The sequence below is a fragment of the Hydra viridissima genome, unplaced genomic scaffold (assembly GCF_058129835.1).
Source record: "Hydra viridissima isolate aposymbiotic clone 2 unplaced genomic scaffold, HvirCarnegie_v1 scaffold_7, whole genome shotgun sequence".
NCBI lineage: Eukaryota > Metazoa > Cnidaria > Hydrozoa > Anthoathecata > Hydridae > Hydra > Hydra viridissima.
In genome coordinates this window covers 13,882,923-13,904,889 of record NW_028324306.1, presented here as the reverse complement: position 1 = coordinate 13,904,889, position 21,967 = coordinate 13,882,923, and the positions used below count along the sequence as shown (strand labels likewise).

General features: G+C 32.7%; 2 pseudogenes; both read left to right on the top strand.

Moving 5' to 3' along the window:
- The first annotated feature begins 16,589 nt into the window (after positions 1 to 16,589).
- The window catches only part of LOC149886230 (uncharacterized), a 194,624-nt pseudogene continuing 189,246 nt past the window's right edge, over positions 16,590 to 21,967 (top strand).
- On the top strand, positions 17,479 to 18,113 carry LOC149886245 (uncharacterized; annotated as a pseudogene).

Genomic DNA, 21,967 nt, shown 5'->3' with positions numbered 1-21,967 from the left:
GTAAAAGACTTTTGTTTTTGCCATGTGAACCACGTTTAAACTTTCATCAAAAATGGTGTTTCGTTTATAACGAGGGTATTTAGACAATTTTAAGGCTTCTTTTTTTGTGGTGATAAGTTTGATATCAACACGCTTTAGAATATTTTCCACGGTTTTTCCAGAGACAGAGTTGTTCATGAGTTTGAAAAATTCCTTATCAGATTCGTTTGTAGCTCTTGTTCTCTCCTTGGTGTTGAGGTCAATGTATGTTTTCATGAAAGGATCTTCTCTAAAGGTGATCCCTCGATGAATTTTGGTGATGACCAAACCCAATCGTTCATAGAGTTTTACGTTTTCGTGATGAACGACATATTTTTCTTTATTGTTTAAATTGGGAACGAGTTTGTCTACTTTTCCAATGGTTAATCTTTCAAGAGCTAAAGGGTAATCGTTGTGTTCGTCGTGAAGGTGATTGGGGTAATCTAAATCGACTTCTAAAATGCACGGCATAGATTTCCAATTTTTAAAATCTTCTTCAGTCATCCATTTGAATCCTCCAACGGGAAGAGGTTTGCTCATAGCCCATCCGTACAAATTGTTAGCGTCTAAATACTGAAGGAATTTGGATGGTTGTGAAGGATCGTATTTGTCCATGTATTTATTATTAGCATTTCCATGTAGGTTTGAGATAATGCTTATCCCACCGCGTATTCCTTTTCGAATCATGTTGAGCATATCAATATCGGTTAACAATTCCAATCTAATTTAAGTTTTCTTTAACATGGCGTCCCAAGCTAGTCCAGGAGAGGTGTAATACCAGGCGGGATCAAGACCGTAGCAATCCATGCAAACGTCTCTAAAATTTTCAAAGGCATCGGCTAGAATCAGCACATCAGACTTGTTGTATAGCTCATGGTAATCTTTAAACGTTTTGCATCCAAATTCTTTATAAACGTTTTGAGCATGCACGTAGTCTTCATCTTTTGCTGATTCATCGTCCAGTTTGGAATAAAAGGCTTCGATAGGAGGTAATTGCGTTTCGGAAAACTTTTCAATGGAGTCCATCCATTCGTAAGGGTAAAAACCTTTTTTTCTTAGTAAGTTGAACTGTCTCTGTTCAGGAAAATATTTTCTAACTTTTTTGCATTGGTCATCGTTTAGATTTTTAGCCAGTTTTTCTAATTTGTAATGTAAGAACCTGGTGGTATCAATAAACCTTATCTCTTTCCAACTCCTTGAAGTTTACCTTTCTTATTGATAAAGTCTCTTACTTTGATTCTTTTTGAGAAGCTGATGTAATTTTCTTCATTGTTGGGTATGCAATTGAGTCTTCCACCTAATTTCTTGATGAACAAATGGCAGTCGTAGCCAGACAAGTTATGAAAAGCAACGGAGATAAATTTTGGAATTTGATAATCCAAGTTGCATTTTTTATGAGCAGCTCCACGGTACTTTCCAGTCAAATGACAGTGGTCTAATACTTTATCATCGTTAAGATCTTTATTGCAAATGTGACAAATTGTGGCATTTTAAATTTCTTTTCATCTTCATCAGTCACTACTTTTTTTTTTTCCCAGTGTTGTTGCAGTAAATAGCTATCGTTCCAAATCTTTTTAAGGTCTGTTTCAAGCATGTTTATGAACTTTTTAGCCACGTCGTCCTCATCGCTTTCTGCTGTGTATGTGTCAAGCTTTCCCTTGTAAATGATTTCATCAAAGCATTTGATATAATAGACGATGGAGCATGGCACGTGTTTTTGATATTGTTTGGTGTAAGACTGTTTTGAGTTAGGGGTGCAAGTGTTGATAGGTTTGATGAAACTTTTAAAGTCAGCATAAACCATAAACGGATATCTCATACCCTTTTTATAGTTTTTAAACTCAAGGATTGTTCCTTCTTTAGGAAGATCGATTCTCATTGGAGCGTTATCATAACAGTCTTCTCGATGTTTTTGAAGCTTTTCTTCTTGGTCAAAACCTTGCATGCACCTTCTGCAAAAATATCTTTTATGTTGACGAGCTGATGCTGAAGAACCAGCAAACCGACTGAAATTATTAATTAGACAATAATGGCTGTTGTCTTTGTTTGAAATATACAACAAATCAACACAATGGTTTTGATCCATAAAATCAGATACTCGCAAAGGTTGAGGTGCTTTTTCTTCATACTCATAGACGTTTACGCTAATTTCTGGATTATTCACTTCAAACTTGTCGATTTTATGGTAATCAACAGGAAATTCAATTCCTTCCCAATCGAGCTCTTCAGATTTTAGAATCAAGTCTTCATCAATTCTTAAATTATGCATATTTTTCAGATTCAACGCTCTGGTGACACACTACTTGAAACATTCATTGTCGTTGTTTTCCATGTTGGTGATTGCCTTTTTGTTTTACAACTTAATAGGTAGCTCCATGTAGGAAGAACCGCTGAGAGGTCTGTAATCGATAAAGTTAATATCCATTTTTAAAATCTTAGACATGACGCCATTGGATCCCAACTTATTGTATTTAACACTATTTTCCAATATTTTTTCTTCCATTTTACTCATTAACGTTCTTAAATCCGTAGCTGCTAGAATAATTTCCGAGTTGGATGAAAAGTTAGCCGTTCGAGTAATTTCTTCACCAGTTAAGATGCTTACAGATTTCATTTCACATGTTAAATTAATTGTTACTTTTGTGTTTCTTTCTCCTTCCATGGTTTGAATAGCAGACTCTCTCACCAAGTTAAAAAAGGCTGCAAAGTCTTGATATCGAGAAGAAGGCTCCTAAGAAAATTGTCTAACAGCACGCTCCGCTGAATGTTCAGTCATATTAAACTTTATTTTAAAAGGTCTTTCACGCGGTTTTGGAGCAATAGGAGGTTTTTCACGCGGTTTTTGAACGATTGGACTCAGAGCACCAAATGCAACGTCTTTGAGAGACTTAATTGTTTTTTCCACTCCATTTCTTACGCTGCTCACTGCATTTTTCACCGTAGTTGGAACGTATGGATTAACGAGAGCATTTAGTTCGTTAAAACCGTTGGAAACAGCCGTTGCAATTTTTGAAAACCAGCCAGCTCTTGGTGCGGGAACCGAGCTTTCACGACCTGTCGGTTTTGGAGCAGGAATAGGATTTTGCAAATGAGCAGGTTTTGAAGCAATAGGTGGTTTCTGCACGACAGGTCTCGGTGGAATTGTTGATGGTTTCGGAGCGATGACAGGTTTTTACGAGGATCAGCGCGTGATGCTGTAACCGGCCTCGAAACTGGACTTTGAGCAATCGAACGAGGAGCAGGCAAAGACCTTGCATCAGTCGTCCGTCTACGAGTAGCAGGTCCATGCCCAATGACAGGTTTTGTTGTTCTTATGGCTTCAATAAGCTGTTCCCTGGTCATTCTGGTATAGCCTTTTATAGCCCTTTCTTTAGCATCTCTTCGTAATGATGCCATTGAGACTTTTTTATCTTTCAATGCTTTATCTTCCATTTTTATTAGGGGAAGAAAAAAATTTTCGGTGCTTTCAATTTTTCGCTCTTTGGCGATCAAATTTTTTTTACCACTCATTTTATTTACGCTATGATTTTCTTTAAGTCAATTCCTTTTTTTTTTAATCTTGGCACACTGTCGACATATTTTCTTCTTCGAACCGTTTTTTCAATTCTTAAAAAAGAATTAAAAATTAAGCCGAAAGATAATTGGCAAAAATTTCGCTTATTGAATCGTATATATGCGCACGACCAAAGACATCAAATTTAATCGTGTAATTTCTTCCCCAGTCATCTCGTGCAGTAAATTCACATACAACCGCATGAATTTCTTTGCCTTCATAAATCACATGTGTACAACCCATAACATCAAATTTAATCACATACTTCCTTTCCATCTTTTTATTAAGGAAAGAAAATTTTTAAAGTCAATTCAATTTTTAAAAAATCTTGGTAACTTTCTTGTTGGGCAGCAGGAGCGCAAAATCTTCCCATCCAACCAGATGAAGCACATTTTTGAAGCTCTTCCCACTCTTCTGCGATGATATCATTTTCCGCGATGATATCGTCTTCCGGCAAATCATCCGACGAATAATCCGGCAAATCATCTGACGAATCGTCTTCCAACTCTCTTTCCAACCATCTTCCCATATCTTCATCGTCTTCAGAATATGACAAATCTTCTGCGTAATCGTCATCGCTGTTATAATCAATGTCGTCCTCTGGATCGAGGATTGGAGAATCTAAATCACACTTCAGAACATAATCCTGATTGCCTGATCTGTATGTGACGGTGATAAGGTCTTCACCTTGGGAATTTCTATGAATGACAACCCTTTTACCTTCTTTTAAAAAATAACAATGACCGAATTCGTCCATGAAATAATCTTTAATTACAAATTTGTTATCCGTAGAGTCGTGAATGATGAGATACTTTTTTCCAGTTTCGTCATAGTAAAATTCATCGTCAAGCTCTTCCAAATTAATTATACTACTAACGAAGCCATTGAGTATTTCCACATACTGGTGACCCAATTCGTCAACACGAACGACATACTTATTTCCAAATTCATCCTTACGAATCAAAACCCTTTTCCCAAAGGAGTCTTATTAATAGGGTAAAGAAAATCTATCACGACTTATCCAATGTTGCTCACCAGAGGAGGTGGTATAATATCTTCCGAATCTACTCATCTTTTTAAATGCCAAGAAATTTATTTATCTTGAATTCAATTTTTTTATTTTCAGCAAAATTTTCAATTCTTCGAAAAGACTCAAAGTTATCATCAAGAGCATTCAAAAGATCGTCAAGTTAATTTTTTAACATGACAAAAGTTAAAAAATCAATTTTGAAGCATTTTACGTTTTTCAAGCTTTTCAGAATTTAAAAATTCAATCTTGATTCCATTGTCCACCTTTCCATCTCGGCGCTCTAAATATCTCCATCCACGGCCAGTCCCTTCCATCGCTTTGTAAAGAGACTTGTATTCAGTCACCTCACCCGTTTCAATGTTAGTCATTCTCACAGTGATGGGCTTTTTCTTAACCAAATGAAGCCAATCCCATTTTGGATCGTTTGGTTTTTTCTCTTTTATTTCACGTATTTTCTTATCTTTTGCTCTTTCTAAAATCTTATCTTTACTGATCAAATTATTTTCAACCGCGAGCATCATCAATGTGATTAAATCGTCTGCCGTTTTATTAACACCGTTTTCATTCAGCAAATTTTTCAAATACGATGTTGTATATCTCATTTTATTATACCAAGATTTTTTTTTTAAGCCAATTCAATTTTTTTTAATTTCCCGAAAAGAAATAAAAAAGCATCTTAATAAACAGCAGTCATGGCAGTTCCGTCTGAAACAAAATTAAGCATCTTGTCGGAAATAACCACTGCAAAAATAACGGTATTTGAAATAGTCGCTGTTCGAAATTTAAGGTTTATCACCAAATCAGCTGTTTCTGAAGCCACTCTTTCTTTTTGCTTGTTAATATCAACAACGAACAAGGGATACAATTTTATATATTCAAGCAAGGACAACCCAGATTGACAAACAAGTTCGTTTGTGCCGTAATATTTTTCATCAAAAGAGAACGCATCTGCATAAGCCATAACCACTTTCTTTTCTCCAAAATTCAAGTCGTAATTGTAATTTGGATACTTTATTCCATTAACAGTCACGCAATATTTGTTAATGTCACAATGGTCAAATAATGACGGATTAACAGTTTGACTGGAATTTCTGTTTGTCTGAAGTCCAAACACGATAAATCTTGGAACGGTTTTATCCGTGATTCTTCCAAGCGACCAGGTGAATTCTGTTTGACCAGCTGGAATAAGCTGCCTTTCGCATTTTTTGACTTATAAGCCGCTTGAATGGGAATCTTTTCAGCCATTATTCTCATGAATTCAGTCTTTCTCGAAACATCTAATTCACTGCAATGCATATATAGCCTGATTTTTTTAAGATCAATCATTCCTGCACTAACGCTCTCCGCTCTGTAAATCGCATCATCACATTCTTTCTTTGTAAAGGTGATGGTATGTCTGAACCCATTAACAAACTTGTCATAGGTTTCACAAAAAGCAAAAATATGCTTTAAAGGTATCCTGAACGAAAAAGCTCCAACGGCTGTAGTGTCTGCAAACAAATAGTCTCGTCTAATGTTAAATCCTGAATTTCCAACAAGATTTGATGCGTCCATATGCCACATTTGCTTCAAACCATCTGTAAAATGAAATCCATAAGGATATTTAAGCATTTCAAGAATGGTGGTGGCTTGACCTGGATGAATAACTCTTTCCACTTGCTCTCCCGACAAGTCATAAGTCACATCGTTTAACAATTCCATAATGCATTATGCACCTAGGCAATCTTGTCTGTGGCTTCGTAAATTGTTCCATCACTCTTTTTCAACACTCCTTCAATGAGAATGAAAGCCTCTGATGGCACTGTTTGAATCGAATGACAGTCAATTTCAAAAGTAGCAGCTCATCGCAAATAGCAACAGCCTCATTTCTCGAACCTGTATTTCCAGCATGCCAAGAAGCTACGCTCAATTGAAGCTTTTCCACCAACGCATTCGGATCGCTCGGAAGAATGCTGACTCCACGACCTTTTTTCCCTTTTTCAATACGCATCATTTTTTCCCAAATAGGAGCAATAAGTTAATGATACTTTGGTCTCCTTGATGCTTTTGGTTTATGCGGTTGCGAATCAGATCTTATAGCATCACTGTCCATTAAAATTTTTTCATAATTTTGCCAATCTTCATCCGTATACTCGCTCGGTATTTCAAATTTAGTCATCAACTCCCAAAGACCTTTTGTTCCTTCATACCTTGCTCCACCTACAATAATGCCATCTCCATCCATTTCAACCTCCATTTTCCCAATGTGCATTTTATCGCCAACTTTATTCACTTCAAAAGGCATTTTCTTTTTGATCAGCTTTTTATTAATAAGCGGCTGAAACATCTTTTCATTGCTTTCGATGATCGGCTGAAACAGCTTGCTCACATCAGCTTGAAAATTTGACTCTGAAATCTTATCGTTGATGCTGTTCTGATAAATCCTCTTTCTTCTATCATTAATTTCTTTCACAATTGCATCCCTTTTGTTTGGGTCTAGTACTTTAAAGAAAAACATCTTTTTTAAAATACGCGGAAAAAAAAAACATAAATTGGTTTTTACTATTATGTTGATCCTTTCTTAAACAAATTGTTGAACGCTTGAATGGCATCTTCTCGACCTTTTTGGATCAGTGTCTCTTTAGCCAATTTGTCCATTCCGTTTTTGGTTTTGGATCGTGTTTCCTAAATCATGGATTTAAATTTTTGAAGCTCACCAAGAATCAATTGAAACTCTGAATCGCTTATTTTTCCGTCCATCAACGCTTTGGAAATGTGCTCGCTGATCGTGTTCAATTTTGACTCGGCTAACACTTTTATCTTTTCATGCTTTTCCGCTTTCAACGCCATCTTTTTGTTCACTTGACCTCCGACAATCGATAAAAAACCCATTCCAATAGCCACGGCTTCACACGCAATCGCTGCTGGACTAGCAATAATGGTTGACAAAAGTCCAATTCCAGTCGCACCTAGAGCTATGCATAAGCCTTGCATCGTATTGTCCACATTCGAAATGATCCTGAAAACGCGATGATACTTTTTGCTGAGATGAACTCTCTTTGCTTTTTCACTCTCTATTTCTTTCTGAATCTCACCGATCTTCTGTAGACGGTAAACATGTCTTTCTTCGCGCGATTCTGTAGGAGCTGATGGAAGAACTGGATAAAGTTTTTCATTCAATATTTCCATTTTTTGTTAAGAAAAATTATTTTAAATCAATGTAAGTAATCAAACAAAGTTTTTTGCCTTTTTTAACAATCACATCCTCTTTGTTGTTGCTATTCACGTCCATAATAACGTTATCTACAAACTCTGAAATAATAACTTCGTTTTTTCTATAATTCAATTGCTCAGTGATTTTATTCAATAATGTCACCACTGCAACACCTTTCTCCAAATTCAGTCCAATGGATAAAGATATCATTGTATGGGAGAGAGCAACAAATTTAATGTCTTTCTGAGCAAAAATCTCATACTGTCCATTCGTGTTGTAATAAGTAGGATGATCCAACGTTATCGTAGATACAATAATGTTACTCGGTCTTCTTTCCTCCAACTCTCTTATCCTCTCTTCCAAAGATCTTAATTGCAAATCTAAACTGTGAACTTCTGCTGAGACAACATTTCTAAAAAACTTGTAAGGGGCATGCATTTTAAAATATTAAAAAATAATTTTTAGATCCTTTTTGAATCCGTGGGAATTCTTCGAATTTTTTTGATCATTTTTGCAAACTAACCAAATCATTATTGTCCACCCACGATTTAAACGAGTCTGGGTATCCTAACCATTTAACCAATGATCTGCTCTTGGTTTTGCGAACGATTTTTTCAATTCTAAATATGTCCTGATGCGTCTTTTGCATCTCCTGCTCGTAAAAAGTGCCTTGAATTTCCTCACCGTTAGCATAAGCGATTTTATACGTAGGAGGATCCGTATACTGAACTTTTGACACGGTAAAAACCTCTTCAGTCCATCTCGGTGTATACCCCTTTTCAAAATTTGACTTCTTTTTAGTAATCCGCACTTGATCACCCATAGAAAATTTTGGTTTTGCTCTTTCTGTTTGTGTCTTTCCATTCAGATTCCACCAGACCTTATTCTTATTCTTTTCATCGCTGGCTTCAACTGGCTTCATTTTGATTGAAGAGTGTCTTTTGCAGTTATAATTTTTCACCATCTTATCTAATACGTCAATGTATTTATTGGTGTTGTTGGCTGAAAAATATTTAAACATTCTCTCTTTCATCGTTCTGTTCCAACTCTCAACGACGCAACTTTTTTTCTCATTTTCAGTGGAATACAATTGCACACCCAGCGCTCTCACATCCCTGTTGTAAAATTCTTTTCCTTTATCCACCCACAATTTGATGCATTTTCTTTCACCGAAAATATTTTTCAGCGCTTCAGCCACTTCAAGACCCGTTTTGCTTTTTAACGGAACGATCCATTCATACTTTGAAAACACGTCAATCACCATGAGCAAATATTTTACACCCTTGTTGAATTTTGAAAACGATTGCACGTCAACCAAATCTGCAGCCCATATTTCATCAATGTCGTTCACAATCACCTTTCTTCTTTTAAAATGATGAATGACTGGTTTATGAAGCTCTTCCGCAATCTGATCCGTCCATTTCAAATCACCTCCTTTTGTGAGCCCATGCGTAGAAAAAAAACTGCATTTAGTCGTTCCGCAAGAGTCGCAAGTCCCTTTGAGCATATTTTGATGATTTTTTGTCTTCTCGTTTTTCATATGAATGGTTTCGGTTTCTCTTTTGCATTTAACGCAGTACATTTTAACATATATAAAAAAAGTTTTAATATAAAAAATGGAATTTACTAAACTGTCTTGGAATATAGGAAAAACCAAAAGAAACAACAACAAGCTTTTACCAAGAAGCATTCGAGGACTTATCGTCGGAAAATCTGGCTGTGGAAAAACAACGTTGCTTCTCAATTTGCTGCTCAAGCCTGAATGGTTAGATTACAACCATTTGCAAGTCTTTGCCAAATCACTTTACCAACCTGAATACAAAATACTCAAAAGCTCCTTTGAGAAGAAACTGTCAAAAGAAATCATTCTCCAATTGTTCAAAGAAGAAATAGTACAAGAAGGAATAGTACAAGAAGAAGTAGTACAAGAAGAAATAGAAAAACTGAATTTAAACCCTGAAGATTTTATTGACGACCTTTCAAAAAAATATTCAAACAACGAGAATATAGTGTCAATTTTTCGAAAGTGAAGAAGACGTACCTGAACCTCAAAATCTCGATTTAGCCAAAAACAATTTAATGATCTTTGACGACCTGCTACTCGACACAAAACAAAACACGTGCGAAAAATATTACACCCTAAGAAGACACTCCAACTTATAACAGCATTCCAAATGTAAACAGTAAAAACAATTCTTTCAAATACAGCATGAACAATGGAGCTATTGGGAAAACATTATCATTCCTGATGGAAGCTATGAAATTAAAGACATCAACGAATATTTGCAAAAGCCTATTTTAAACACGATAAAAACAGCCCAACGCGGAAGTTATATTATTGGAAATAAAATTAATTACTCTCCAAACAACCTTCAAATTGCAATCAATCTTAATACTTTAAAATCAACTATTAAACTTGGCTTGAATTATTTGATTGGCTTTAACGTGGAGAACATCATCGCTTCAGTTTTAGGGTTTGCCAAAAGAAAATTAAATTCCAATTCAGAATACGAGTCTGATCATATTGCTAAAATTTTAAGCATTAACAACATCAGAGTTGTTAACAACGTTATCGGTTCGTCCTATATTAATGGAACCCAATTAAATTGCATTTACACCTTTTATCCAAATGTTAATCCAGGTTATAAAATCATCGAAAGACCTATGCATTTGATTTATCTTCCTGTTAAACTGTTCGAAATTTCAACAATGGTAACTCGCATCATTGATAACAATGGAGATTTGGTTAATTTTCGTGGAGAGGATGTTACAATACGATATCATATTCGAGAAGTGAAATAAATAATTTTCCAACGCTTAAAAAAATGAGCAATTATCAAGAGATCAAATTAAACATTTCGAAAGGACAAGCTGATTAAATTAAAAAAGCAATGCATGATAAAACTAAAGTTATCATTGAACTCACTCATCAAGACTTGAACGGTGAACATGTTCTTGCTGTCACTAAAACGCAATTGAATAAAATTAAAAAAGCCTACATCAACGGAAAAGGAGTCACTCTTGAACTCAGCAAAAGACAAATTGCATACAACTCCAAAGTGGAAGGAGGATTCATCGGTGCGCTACTCCCTTTGTTCGGCAAGCTCGGAAGCACTATTTTAACAAAAGTTGTTCCTGCTCTTGCCACTAGCGTGCTTTCAGGTGTTGGAGCTTCTGCCGGTTCTGCCATGGTTGACAAAATCGCTGGACGCGGTATAGTTTACTTGAGCAAAAACGGAAAAGGAATGAAGATTAGAACCGTAAGTGGAGACAGATTGTTTATAACTCCATGGACTAAAAATGTTCATGGTAATGGACTCTTCATTAAATCTGGTAAAGGCTACGAATATGCTGGTTCTGGTTTACTTCTAGAACCCAATTCACCCTTCTCAAGCAGTCCCTTTTTAGGCGCCATTCTCTAAACTTCGCTCATCTTTTTTCGAAAAAACTTAAATAAACTTTTAAACAAAATTTAAAAAATGATCGATGTAGAAGGAATTGTTTAACCAAATGAGGCTTTAACCAACTTTCAATTGATAGAGGCTGCTAAACAGTTAAAATTAAAAAGATTTCTAGGTGTATTTATGAGAGATGATTTGCCGGAAAAGTCAAGAAGAAAAGAATGCGGGATTATTAACACTGGAGATTCGAGCACAGGCTGTTTTCATTGGGTGTGCTGGTACAAAGACGGCGATAAAAAATATAGTTTCGATTCTTATGCTCAACCCCCTCTTGTCGAACTGGTTCAATATTTAAAAAGTCCCATTTATTATAACAGCGAAAGGGTACAGTTTGGTGATACCTCTCATTGCGATCACTTGTGTCTTTACGTCTTGAAAAAATTGAATGAAGGTCTTGACTTTCAAAGCATTATTAACACCTTGTGGTAAAATTTTTAAAAATAAAGTTTTTAAAAACAACAAACCAACAAACTAACAAAAATCTCCAACGCCTAAACCCTCACTCAGAGCTAAAAAAAATGGGTAGAATGAATGTAGGCATACAGGCAGGCAAACAAAAAACAAACCATCCTGCTTTTGAAAACGTTGTGTTTAAAGTGGGCTTGAATAATAAGACCATCGGCATGTTCAAAGACGAAGCCGGTGGTAAGCAAATTAAAGATTTTGTTGGGCTTAGACCTAAGCTCTACTCTTACAAGATCTCTAAAGTAATAAAAGAACACAAAAAATGCAAAGGGATGAAAAAGAAAGTGGTTGAAAATCGCATCACTCTCAAAGATTTCTACGACTGCTTAATGAGTGGAAATAAAAAAACTTGCAACCATGAACATTTTCCAATCCCATCTTCACAATGTTTTTTCTGTACAAATTAACAAAGTCGCACTCAGCGCTAACGATAACAAGAGGATTATTTTGGATGATAAAAAAAGCACGTGGGCTATTAGACATTACAAAACCAGACCTTGTCCCTGAGCCTCCTGCTTTAAAATAATGACCTACGATCAAGTCTTTGGTTCGGAATAAGACGCCATATTGGAAAATTTAAAAGGTTTTAACCTGGTATCGATAGTTATCGATAAGAATATTTTATTACTTAGTTGGTGGTTCAGACCTAACAAGAATTAAAAAAGGTAAGTCATCTTGGAAAAACATTAAGCCTAACAAGATTATAAGCAGCCACCATCTTGGAAAAACATTGAAACCCCCAATATAATAAGTATCAATGGCTCAGAACCGGCATTCTGTAGTAGTATCAAGAGCTACACTAAGATTATAGAAAAGTTAGAAGAACTTACAAAAATTGTTTCACACAATTAGTATTTATCACCATTTGTCACTCAAGTGACAGCAAAGCCTTTTTATTTTCCCTGCTTTTTTTAATTTTTTGCCATCATTTATGCATGCGCATTTTTGTCATTATGCATGCGCATTTATGCTAAAATATTCAAAGATTACTACCTGTCCATTTGCGAACAGAACTGTACGTAAGGTGCTGTGAATAAAGTGCTTTACTGCACTCCATAACATCTATTTGAAGATATTCCTTAACATGACTGCAACTCCAGACTTTCACTCAGCACAACTTGTTTACCTGGTAGAACAAGAGTTTTACAGATTCTATAGCTAAAAATGCTAGTCGTAACAGATACAAACAATCTGCGGAGTATTTAGTGGAGACAAGCACTTTTTTTTTTTCAAGCTCCTTTTTTATTGACGAAACAATAGATAGAAATTAATTTCAGTGAAATTTACTTCTGAATAAGAAGACTCTTTCGCGCTAGTCACAACTTATACGATTTATGCCAAATGTTTTGATATATATGAAGGTACAATATGCAGGTAAAATAACAGCTGGTGCATATAGTTCAACCCAACATGATTGCCTTATTCAAGGTCTGGGTGCGCAAATTGTGCTCAAACTGTGATTGAGGCAATCATAATCTAAGAGATTTGGTAACATTTTTTAAATAAGTTTGTTTTTTCACAACAAAAGATAGTTCTAATCAATTACTTATCACAACACTGTTTGTCCCGGATACTTCAGTGCTGTGCAGATGTTAGACTTGCGCATTGATTAGTTTCTTAGAAAATGAGACAACTTATTTTTATCATCTTTTAATAGTTCATTAAATGTTCGATGGTTAATTTAAATGCAAAATACAAAAAAGTGGCAAAAATTAGTTAGAGGAAAATCAATTGATGACTCTGTAAATTGTATCAATTTGTGTGAGCAAAAACTTCTTATTTAACGGTTTTTATATATTTTTATTTGTATTTAACCACTGAAGTATACAATCAAAATATATAAGAATATATATGAGTATATAAAAACCAATTTTCTTTGACCACCACAGGATGTGCCATATTTAGTTTTAGGAAACAAAAGAAAGGATGAGAAATACATTTATGTAACATTGTTGAATTGCCAAACGATTTTTAGCTTGCTTAGATTAAAAAAAAAAAAAAAACTTTCCAACTAGTCAGTTTTTACTTTTAAGAGTTGTTTGTGCTATTTTTGTGTTTATTGCTCTTTTACTAAGTGTTGTTGTTTATATCTTTAAAAAGCTTTGGCTTTTCTTCGATAGCTCAACACTTATAAATAACCTTACAACTTCGAGTAAACTTAACACAATATTTAAGCAACATATAAAAAACTTTTCTGATATGTTGCTTATATATTGTGTTTAGTTTTTTAACTTTTTGTTTTTCAAAAGATTGTAAAATCTTAATTTGAAAACAATTATTTCTTTAATTCACAATACAAAAAAAGCAGAAGCAAATCAATATTTTAAATTGACTTTCTTTTGATTTTGCTTACAATTTTTAAATCGTCGGGACTATCAAGATTTGTCTCACCAGATCATTCGAAATAAAAATACAACTTTCATCATCATTGAATTTAGAGCATTAGTTATAGTCAATCATCGTAAAAGATATTCGGCTTTTGCATTTGTTTTATCCGTTAACAGCGAATAATGATGAACTAAAAACTTCCAAAACAGTATTTGAAATAAATTGAAATTAAAATAACTTACATATTTAGACATGAATTTATGAGGTTCCTTAAAAAAAATGCAATACCTCACTGCCCTTAAATTAATTTGTTTCAACATTTTAAAATATTTTAACAAAAAAAAACCAAACTAAAACTATAGAAAAACTAAACGCCGATGTTAAGGAGATATTGTTCTTAAACTTATCTCTTTTCTTTTGATAAAAAAATCTTTGGGTGAAGGAAAAATTTTAATTCAAAGAAACTGTAAAGTTTACTTTTAGGTTGCCAAGGATGAATTTAGTTATAGGTATTGCCAACATCAACAGTTTATCCTGTCTGTTCAAAAAAACCCATTCAGCGAATTAATTCAATGAACGTGAAGATTTTTTAAAAAAAACAAATTATTTTGTAATAAAAATTAGTCTTCGACATAATTTTTTCTTAAATTCAATTAATTTAGCCTTACATAAATCTTTTGCTGAACAAATTTTTAATGACGAAGATTTTACTAATTAAAAACTTCCATTAGAAATTATCACATCAATTATTAAACTATTGATCTTTCAGCTTTCAAAAGATTTTTTAAAATCACAAAAAAGAGTTCGTAGGATTAATGCACATTTTGTTAAAAATTGTGAAAAAAACTTCACTTAATAAAAGTAGATTATTTGAAATTTTGAATTTAAATCACTTAAAGTTTCTAATTGAAAATTTGTAAGTAATTTATTTAAATTATTAAGCTTCGCCAACGACTTCAGATACAGTTGAAAAATCCGATGTCAATTAGAATGACTACCAAACTCTGTGGAAGATTGGTGTTGTCAGGCCTTTCAAACGAGTTTTTAAAGAAAGGCTCAAAGCTCTTTAATTTGAGCGATCAAAATATCCTCATTTTTTTAAAATAGCTATAGTAGAGAGGATTTTTATCGTTTACTGTGTCAAACACCAAATAAATGATCAATTATTTGTTCAGAAAGGTCACAACACCTGTGTAATATTTAAAGCATTTTAATTTGTCGCTAGGTGTTGCTGCTTCCTATGGTGAAAAATGTTTACCCATCTACTTTGTATCTGCAAATCGCCTCTGTTGTACTGGATCAGTGAAATTTCAAGAAACTTTTGTTAAGATGTTACTTTTGCTAATTTACTTTTGATTATTCTCGACGTATTCATCAGAATATATGCAGAGACAGGAATTAAATATTGTTATTAATACAGCATTTAATATGTTATTTACATATCTTATACTTTCAAGTTTAAAGTGGGTCTGTTATTAATTATAATAAAATCAGAGATACTGAGCAACCCTTACTCGTTACTTTAGCAATGGGTTTCGAGTGAACACTCGCGTTTGCCCACAATCCTTTATAATACAGATAAACTGTATATTTGCGGATAGTAGTTTAAAACAGATTTATAGCTAATGTAATATGAAACCTTCTTCTGATTGCATATCACATTTTGTTTATTTATCACACAAAAAGGAGAATCTCTGAATGTTAAGACAATCCACTACATCAGAAAAACAATAGATTAAAAAACAGCGATATGTATATAGTCCAGCTTGCTCTCTAAGAATAAATCTTAACCAGATCGATAGTTTCAATATCGTCTTGCCTTTTGTCCACCGAATGAACTAAGTTGGAACGCATCTTCATACAGCATTGCTCTAAAGTGAGAGAAAGTCAGGGGATTAAATCCAAAAAACACCGTGATTATTAAAACTACCTGTTTACATGTAATAAACAGAAATTTTTAAAATCACCACATTTTCTGGATTTGATTTATCAAATATATATATATATATATATATATTGGTATTCTGGATATAATTAATTTAATGTTAATGCAGCGTAATATAAGAAGAGAGAATAGATTATATAATATTATCATAATACAAACTAAATAATTCGCTCGTTTATTTAACATTATTTAAAGTTTCACGCAATAGCGATCTTTTGATGTGATAAGATAATATATAGATATTATTTGAAAAGCATGACATAACATGCAATGCTTTAGCATGCTATAAAGTTCTCCACCTTATTCAAGATATTTTAATTTTACAAATCTATCAAAAGAAAAGGAAATCCTTTAGATGTAGAAAAATTAATTTTTCAGAAGAGATGTAAAATCTCTTCCTTTTTAAAACTTTTCAGAAGAAAAGATAATCTTTTAGATGACATTTTCGTTATTTTTTTTTTTTTTTTTTTTTTTACTGTGCTTTTTCAAAATTTAACTTTATTTCAATTCTTTTAATATCACATTTATTTCTATTTATTAGTTCCACCCAGCTCGTGTAAGTATTAGTTTTTAACTAATTTAAAGTTAATACTTACATGGAGTGGGTAGAACTAATGCTCAATTTAAGTATTAATTCCACTTACTCGATGTAAGTAATAATTTTTAATTGAATAATTTCAAATATTTTTAAACTACTTTAGAAAACATTTGGTGACAATTACATTTATTGTTTAGGATTGCAACTAGAAAAATTTCATCAAATTTTGAATCTTAAATGGAATTTGAAAATGACATTGATTATTTCCCTCTTAAGAAAAAAAAATTAGCTGGGAAAACTCAACTTAGTGCCACAACTCAAATTCTTGCCCCTTTATTTTCCGTGCCATTTTCTGTTACGGCGTCAAGTTCACAAACATTGATAACAATGTTTGTGAACTTGACGCCGTAACAGAACTTTACCGATTATGGCTATATCTTATGAAGCACCATTTTCATCTCTTGACATAGCAGCATTGATGACACCAACCCAGTGTACTCTTTTCAAACACGACAACAGGTTGTATGTCAAAGACGGTAACAACGACATCACCAGATTCAAATATTGGTGAGTTACATAATTTAAAGAACTGGTAAGGATGCCTACCTTGCATATTTTTTAATGTATTTGATCTCAAGCTGAATCCGCTGTTAGTAATTTGATTTTTATTATTTATGATTTATGGCATTAAAGTACAGTTAACACTATTTTAGATGTTGTAACAGTACAAAACATTGGAAGAACATTATCTTGCAGTAATATATCTAGTAAGTGATTATTGATTGTTGATTATTTTTTTTCAGATTAAATGACTATATATGTGATAATGTAAGTAATTATTTACACTTTACCAAGATTAAACAATGCATGGATTGTTGGTACAGTTGCTGAAAGTGTGTGTGGATATTCAGCAAACCCAGACTATTTACACCAATATGCTAAATGCTATGCTTAGTCAAGGGAATAAAATGGTGCAGGCTTCACGTTTACCAGACGGGATGATATTTCCGACGGACACCATGGAAGATTTGATGCAATTGAAATGAAACTAAAAGATATCAATATTGCAAATATAATTGTAAGATAATACTTATGACCTAGATATTAGTTTAATGTACAGTTCAATATAAAATAGGAAAGCAATATAAATGAGTAGAAGCAACTACTTATCTATATTTCTTTCCTATTTTATAATGAACTTTAAGCTTTGTTAATTTTAGCATAATATTTTTAGTCTATCGTATTTTAAGATTGCAATATCAGTATTCTGGTGTTTAGTAAATATCATGTATCATTCATACAAACTGTATAAGCATTTTTGCTATTATATAACAAATTTTTAATTTTTATATTGTTTAAAATAACGTTTTTTAGATAATCTTAATGTGTTTGATTAAATGTTTTGCAGGTTAACTTTCTAGCCGGTATCGGAGGGAGAAAAGTCGACGAAGCTGTTCGCCGTATGATGCAGCAGTTGTTTAACAATAACTTAGCTCTGCAATATAATTGTCAGCGAGGGCAGTCAAAAAAAGTGATAAAGGGTACTGAGCTATTTCAAGTGATTTATAGTGAGTATTCATAGCTTAAAATAAATTTTGGTAATATTTCTCTGCTATTTTGCCAGATATTAAATACAATTGAACATATGTAAATTTTGTTTGGTAAATTTTAAAATTTGAGCACTCTATTGTTATGTTTAGTAAAAACCCTTATGGTCAAGATCAGGCCTGGAATAACCATTAGGCAAACAAGGGATATGCCTTGGGCACCAAGCGTTTGGGGGCACCACAAGTCCTCAAGAAATATATTTTTTTAACAAATTAAAGTCCAGAAAAATAGAACAAGTGCTACGAAAATGGAGAAATACATTATAATAAAAATTCACATTCAAGTTTGGTAAAATCTTAAATGCTTAAAAGTTAAGCTATGAATGAGCCGGTTTTTTCTATGTAGCTTTTTTTTAAACTAATTATTTTTTTCGCGCTTTAATAACTTTTTTTTGCGCTTTAACGACTTCACTTTAGGATATTTTTTTACTAACAACGTGAAACTATTATTAAAGCTATTTAATCATTTGTTTTATCATTTTTATTGATTCTGATATTAAGGAATTATTTATAGTAGTTTACACCTTAAGTTTGTTGTTTTTTACCCTTTTTTTGCAATATTTTTTAATTTTTATGTAAATTACATTTTCGTTTTACATCATTGAATCGTTTTTATTTACAACTTTCTGCATACTTTTTTCAATTTCAGATCCCAAAATGAAACGTTTTTAGTTTATTAACTATTAATTTTAATACAGAAATAACTTATTGTAGGTTTTAAATGAGTGATAGTAGTACAAACTACAAACATATTTGTTAACAACTGTTTTCTTTGCATAATATTAAACATACCAGCGGTCACAGTCAGCGAAAAATCAGGGGCCCCGGGCAGAAGGGGGTACCGATGTGGATTTGTGCCTTGGGCACTAAAAAGGCTTAATCCGGGCCTTGTTCAGATTTTCAAAGACAATAAGATTATTGTGTATTTAAGATTCTTTAACTACTGGAAATGTATGTACTGGAAAAACTAAAATTCCCTCATTTTATTAAAAAAAATTAAAATATCTGCCACTATATGTGCTGTTGTCTTGTTTGAATTGCAATGTGTTCATGCTTTTTTTGCACAGTTTTGTTTGTTTGTAATTAAGAAAACATGGAAACGAATATTTACGCTGGGCTAGAACTTAGAGAATCAGACTTGTAACACAGAGAGAAAAAGTCAATTTTGAAACGAATATTGACACTAGGCAAGAACTAAGAGAATCAGTCTAGAAACACACAGAGATAAGACAATATTAAAATGAATATTGACCCAAGGCTAGAACTAAGAGAATCAGACTAGTAACATAGAGAGATAAGATCAATAGTTTAACGAACATTTACACCAGGCTAGAACTAAGTTATTAAGGCTAGAAATACACTGAGCAACAATTTAATCCGGCCTTAAAATGGTAATATTTAAACGAATATTGACACTATAACAGATTTATGAGAATAAGTCTGGAATTACATTCTGGAGAATCTTAATTTAATCAGAAATATAATCACAAGTTTCAATTTTGAATGAAATAAAGGCTTTTCGGGATAACATACATGACTCAGAAGTGTTAAATTATTCTATGTAAATAAGGACTGTTTAGCGGTCTGATACGTGTGCAACGTGTGTGCTTAGAATATTTTTTATTTGGTTGTGTCTTGATTTTCTTCTTCTACGTGAGTCTTCAATTGGCTCTGGACATCTGTCCGAAAACAATTTTACTACTCCTAATCATGAGACATTTGCTATTTCTTCCCTGAGGCATTCACTGCTCGGTCTTGACCAATATAAGCAAATACATATTAAGTAATATTATTAAGTTTTTGTTAAATTGCTCGCTGGTTTTAGTTTTTTTTTCTTCGTTAATTTTTTTTGCTTAATAACTTACTTATTAATAATGATGAAAATTTTAATCACTACAGAGTTTTAACCGAGTTAATAAATTAATTGTAAAACTTTTGTTGTTTATCTTTAAAACAACATTTAAATGATTTTCTAACATTGAATATATTACAAAAAAAGTTAATAATCGGGATAATTTTGTTCAAAAATCTGCATATTTACAGCTTAAAATATTGTCGTCCATTGTTCGTACTAATATTAAAGATAGTTTTTCTATATTTTTATCATTTTTAAACATGCAGAAAAAGCTTCACTAACAAATATCGACAGGCACAGGTTTAACATTGGAATTTTCATTCTCAACTGCATGCAGGTTTGTATAAAAACACCTCTCTTATGGAGGTAAATGCGACACAAAATATAAAATACGAGTGTTTTAAAAACTATTGATCTGTTTAAAGGAAAAAAAATCAGAAAACATTTTTCGGTAGAAATTTTTGCATCCCTCAAGACTCTAGATATACCAGAAAGAAAATGATAAAATGAACGAAATTAATTCAAACTAGAAGCTATGATTCTGGTGGTTTTTCTGAAAATATTTATGAGACAAGCAAAAAACTGCTTTATATTGTATAGTATACAAAAGTTCAATTATGATTCCAATTAAGATTTTCTATATTATACACTAATTATTCTTTATTTTTTGCTTTGCTAAAAAAAAAACAAAGAGTTTAATGTATTTTATAATTTACTTTTCAGAATTATTTTATATAATATGTCTATTTTTGGGTATTTTGCATTTAAAATTTGTGGTTGAAGTCAAATAAGACCAATAGCAATGGTCACCAAAGAATTTTCTTTAAAGTATATTTATAAAAGCTTTTTTTTAATATCAATCTTAATATATTTTTTCTACTTATTTAATGTCTTTTCTATATTATTTCCATCAGCTAAAGTTTTTGAATTACTTTCTTATACTCATAAGTAGGTTATACCATCAATCCTTTATTGAAAATGTATATTGTTGCGTGGACTTGTATGATTAAAAAAAAGAAATATTTTAATTCAGTTTTCTTTTTAAGGTTGATATAAGAAGGACAAAAATTTATCAAGATTTATTAACTGGATTACAAGATTGGTTAAAAAAGGAATTCTCCATGCCGTTTGCTGTTCCAATAAATAGAAGGAAGCCAAGTTATCATTTAGATGAGTATCATTTTTGAATTGTAAATATCATCGGCTTTTTTGGTAAAAATAAACGATCAATATACTACCCTTTTTGGATTCAGATAGAAAGCAAGTAAAGCAAGACGAATCGTCCTCTGTCAACCAGATTATAATTTAGAGGATAATAATTACAGGTCAGTTTCAGAAGATCAAGAAATGGAGCATACTGAAAGTTTGCCCCATCATCAAATGGTCCAGACTACAATGGTACATCCGCTGATTCTGATTTGAAACAGTTCAATCAAAAAGAAGCAAAATGACGGCATAAGAGATCTAAAACTGTCTAAAGAAAAATTATATTTTCTGGTATCCAAGTTTAAAGAAAACAACATATTAGAGCTAGGTTTTAAAAAATCACACAATTGAAAAAGAAACTTTTATTTAAATGAATACTTCTCAAAGGATGGTCCCTTACGCTTTTGTCATGATATGTTGGGACTCTTTTCTTCTATGGAACAGCCATACAACAATTCTGGCTGGCGTCTATTTATTGACTCTTCTCAAATTCATCACAAGCAGTTTTACTGTATAATGGTAATACCAATGGAAAATTCATTTAAATTAAAAGAAATTTATGAAGATATGGAAGTTTTAATGAAAATTAAATACGAAAGTTACAACTGGTTTATTTGGAGACCTCAAAGTTATAGGAATGCTGCTAAGAATGCAGCCTGGATTTACAAAGAAGTGCTGCTTCCTTTTTTTAAGGTAAAGCAGAGATACTAAACAATACTATTCGTAAACTGAATGACACCTTAGAGCAACCAATATTCCTGGAGCAAA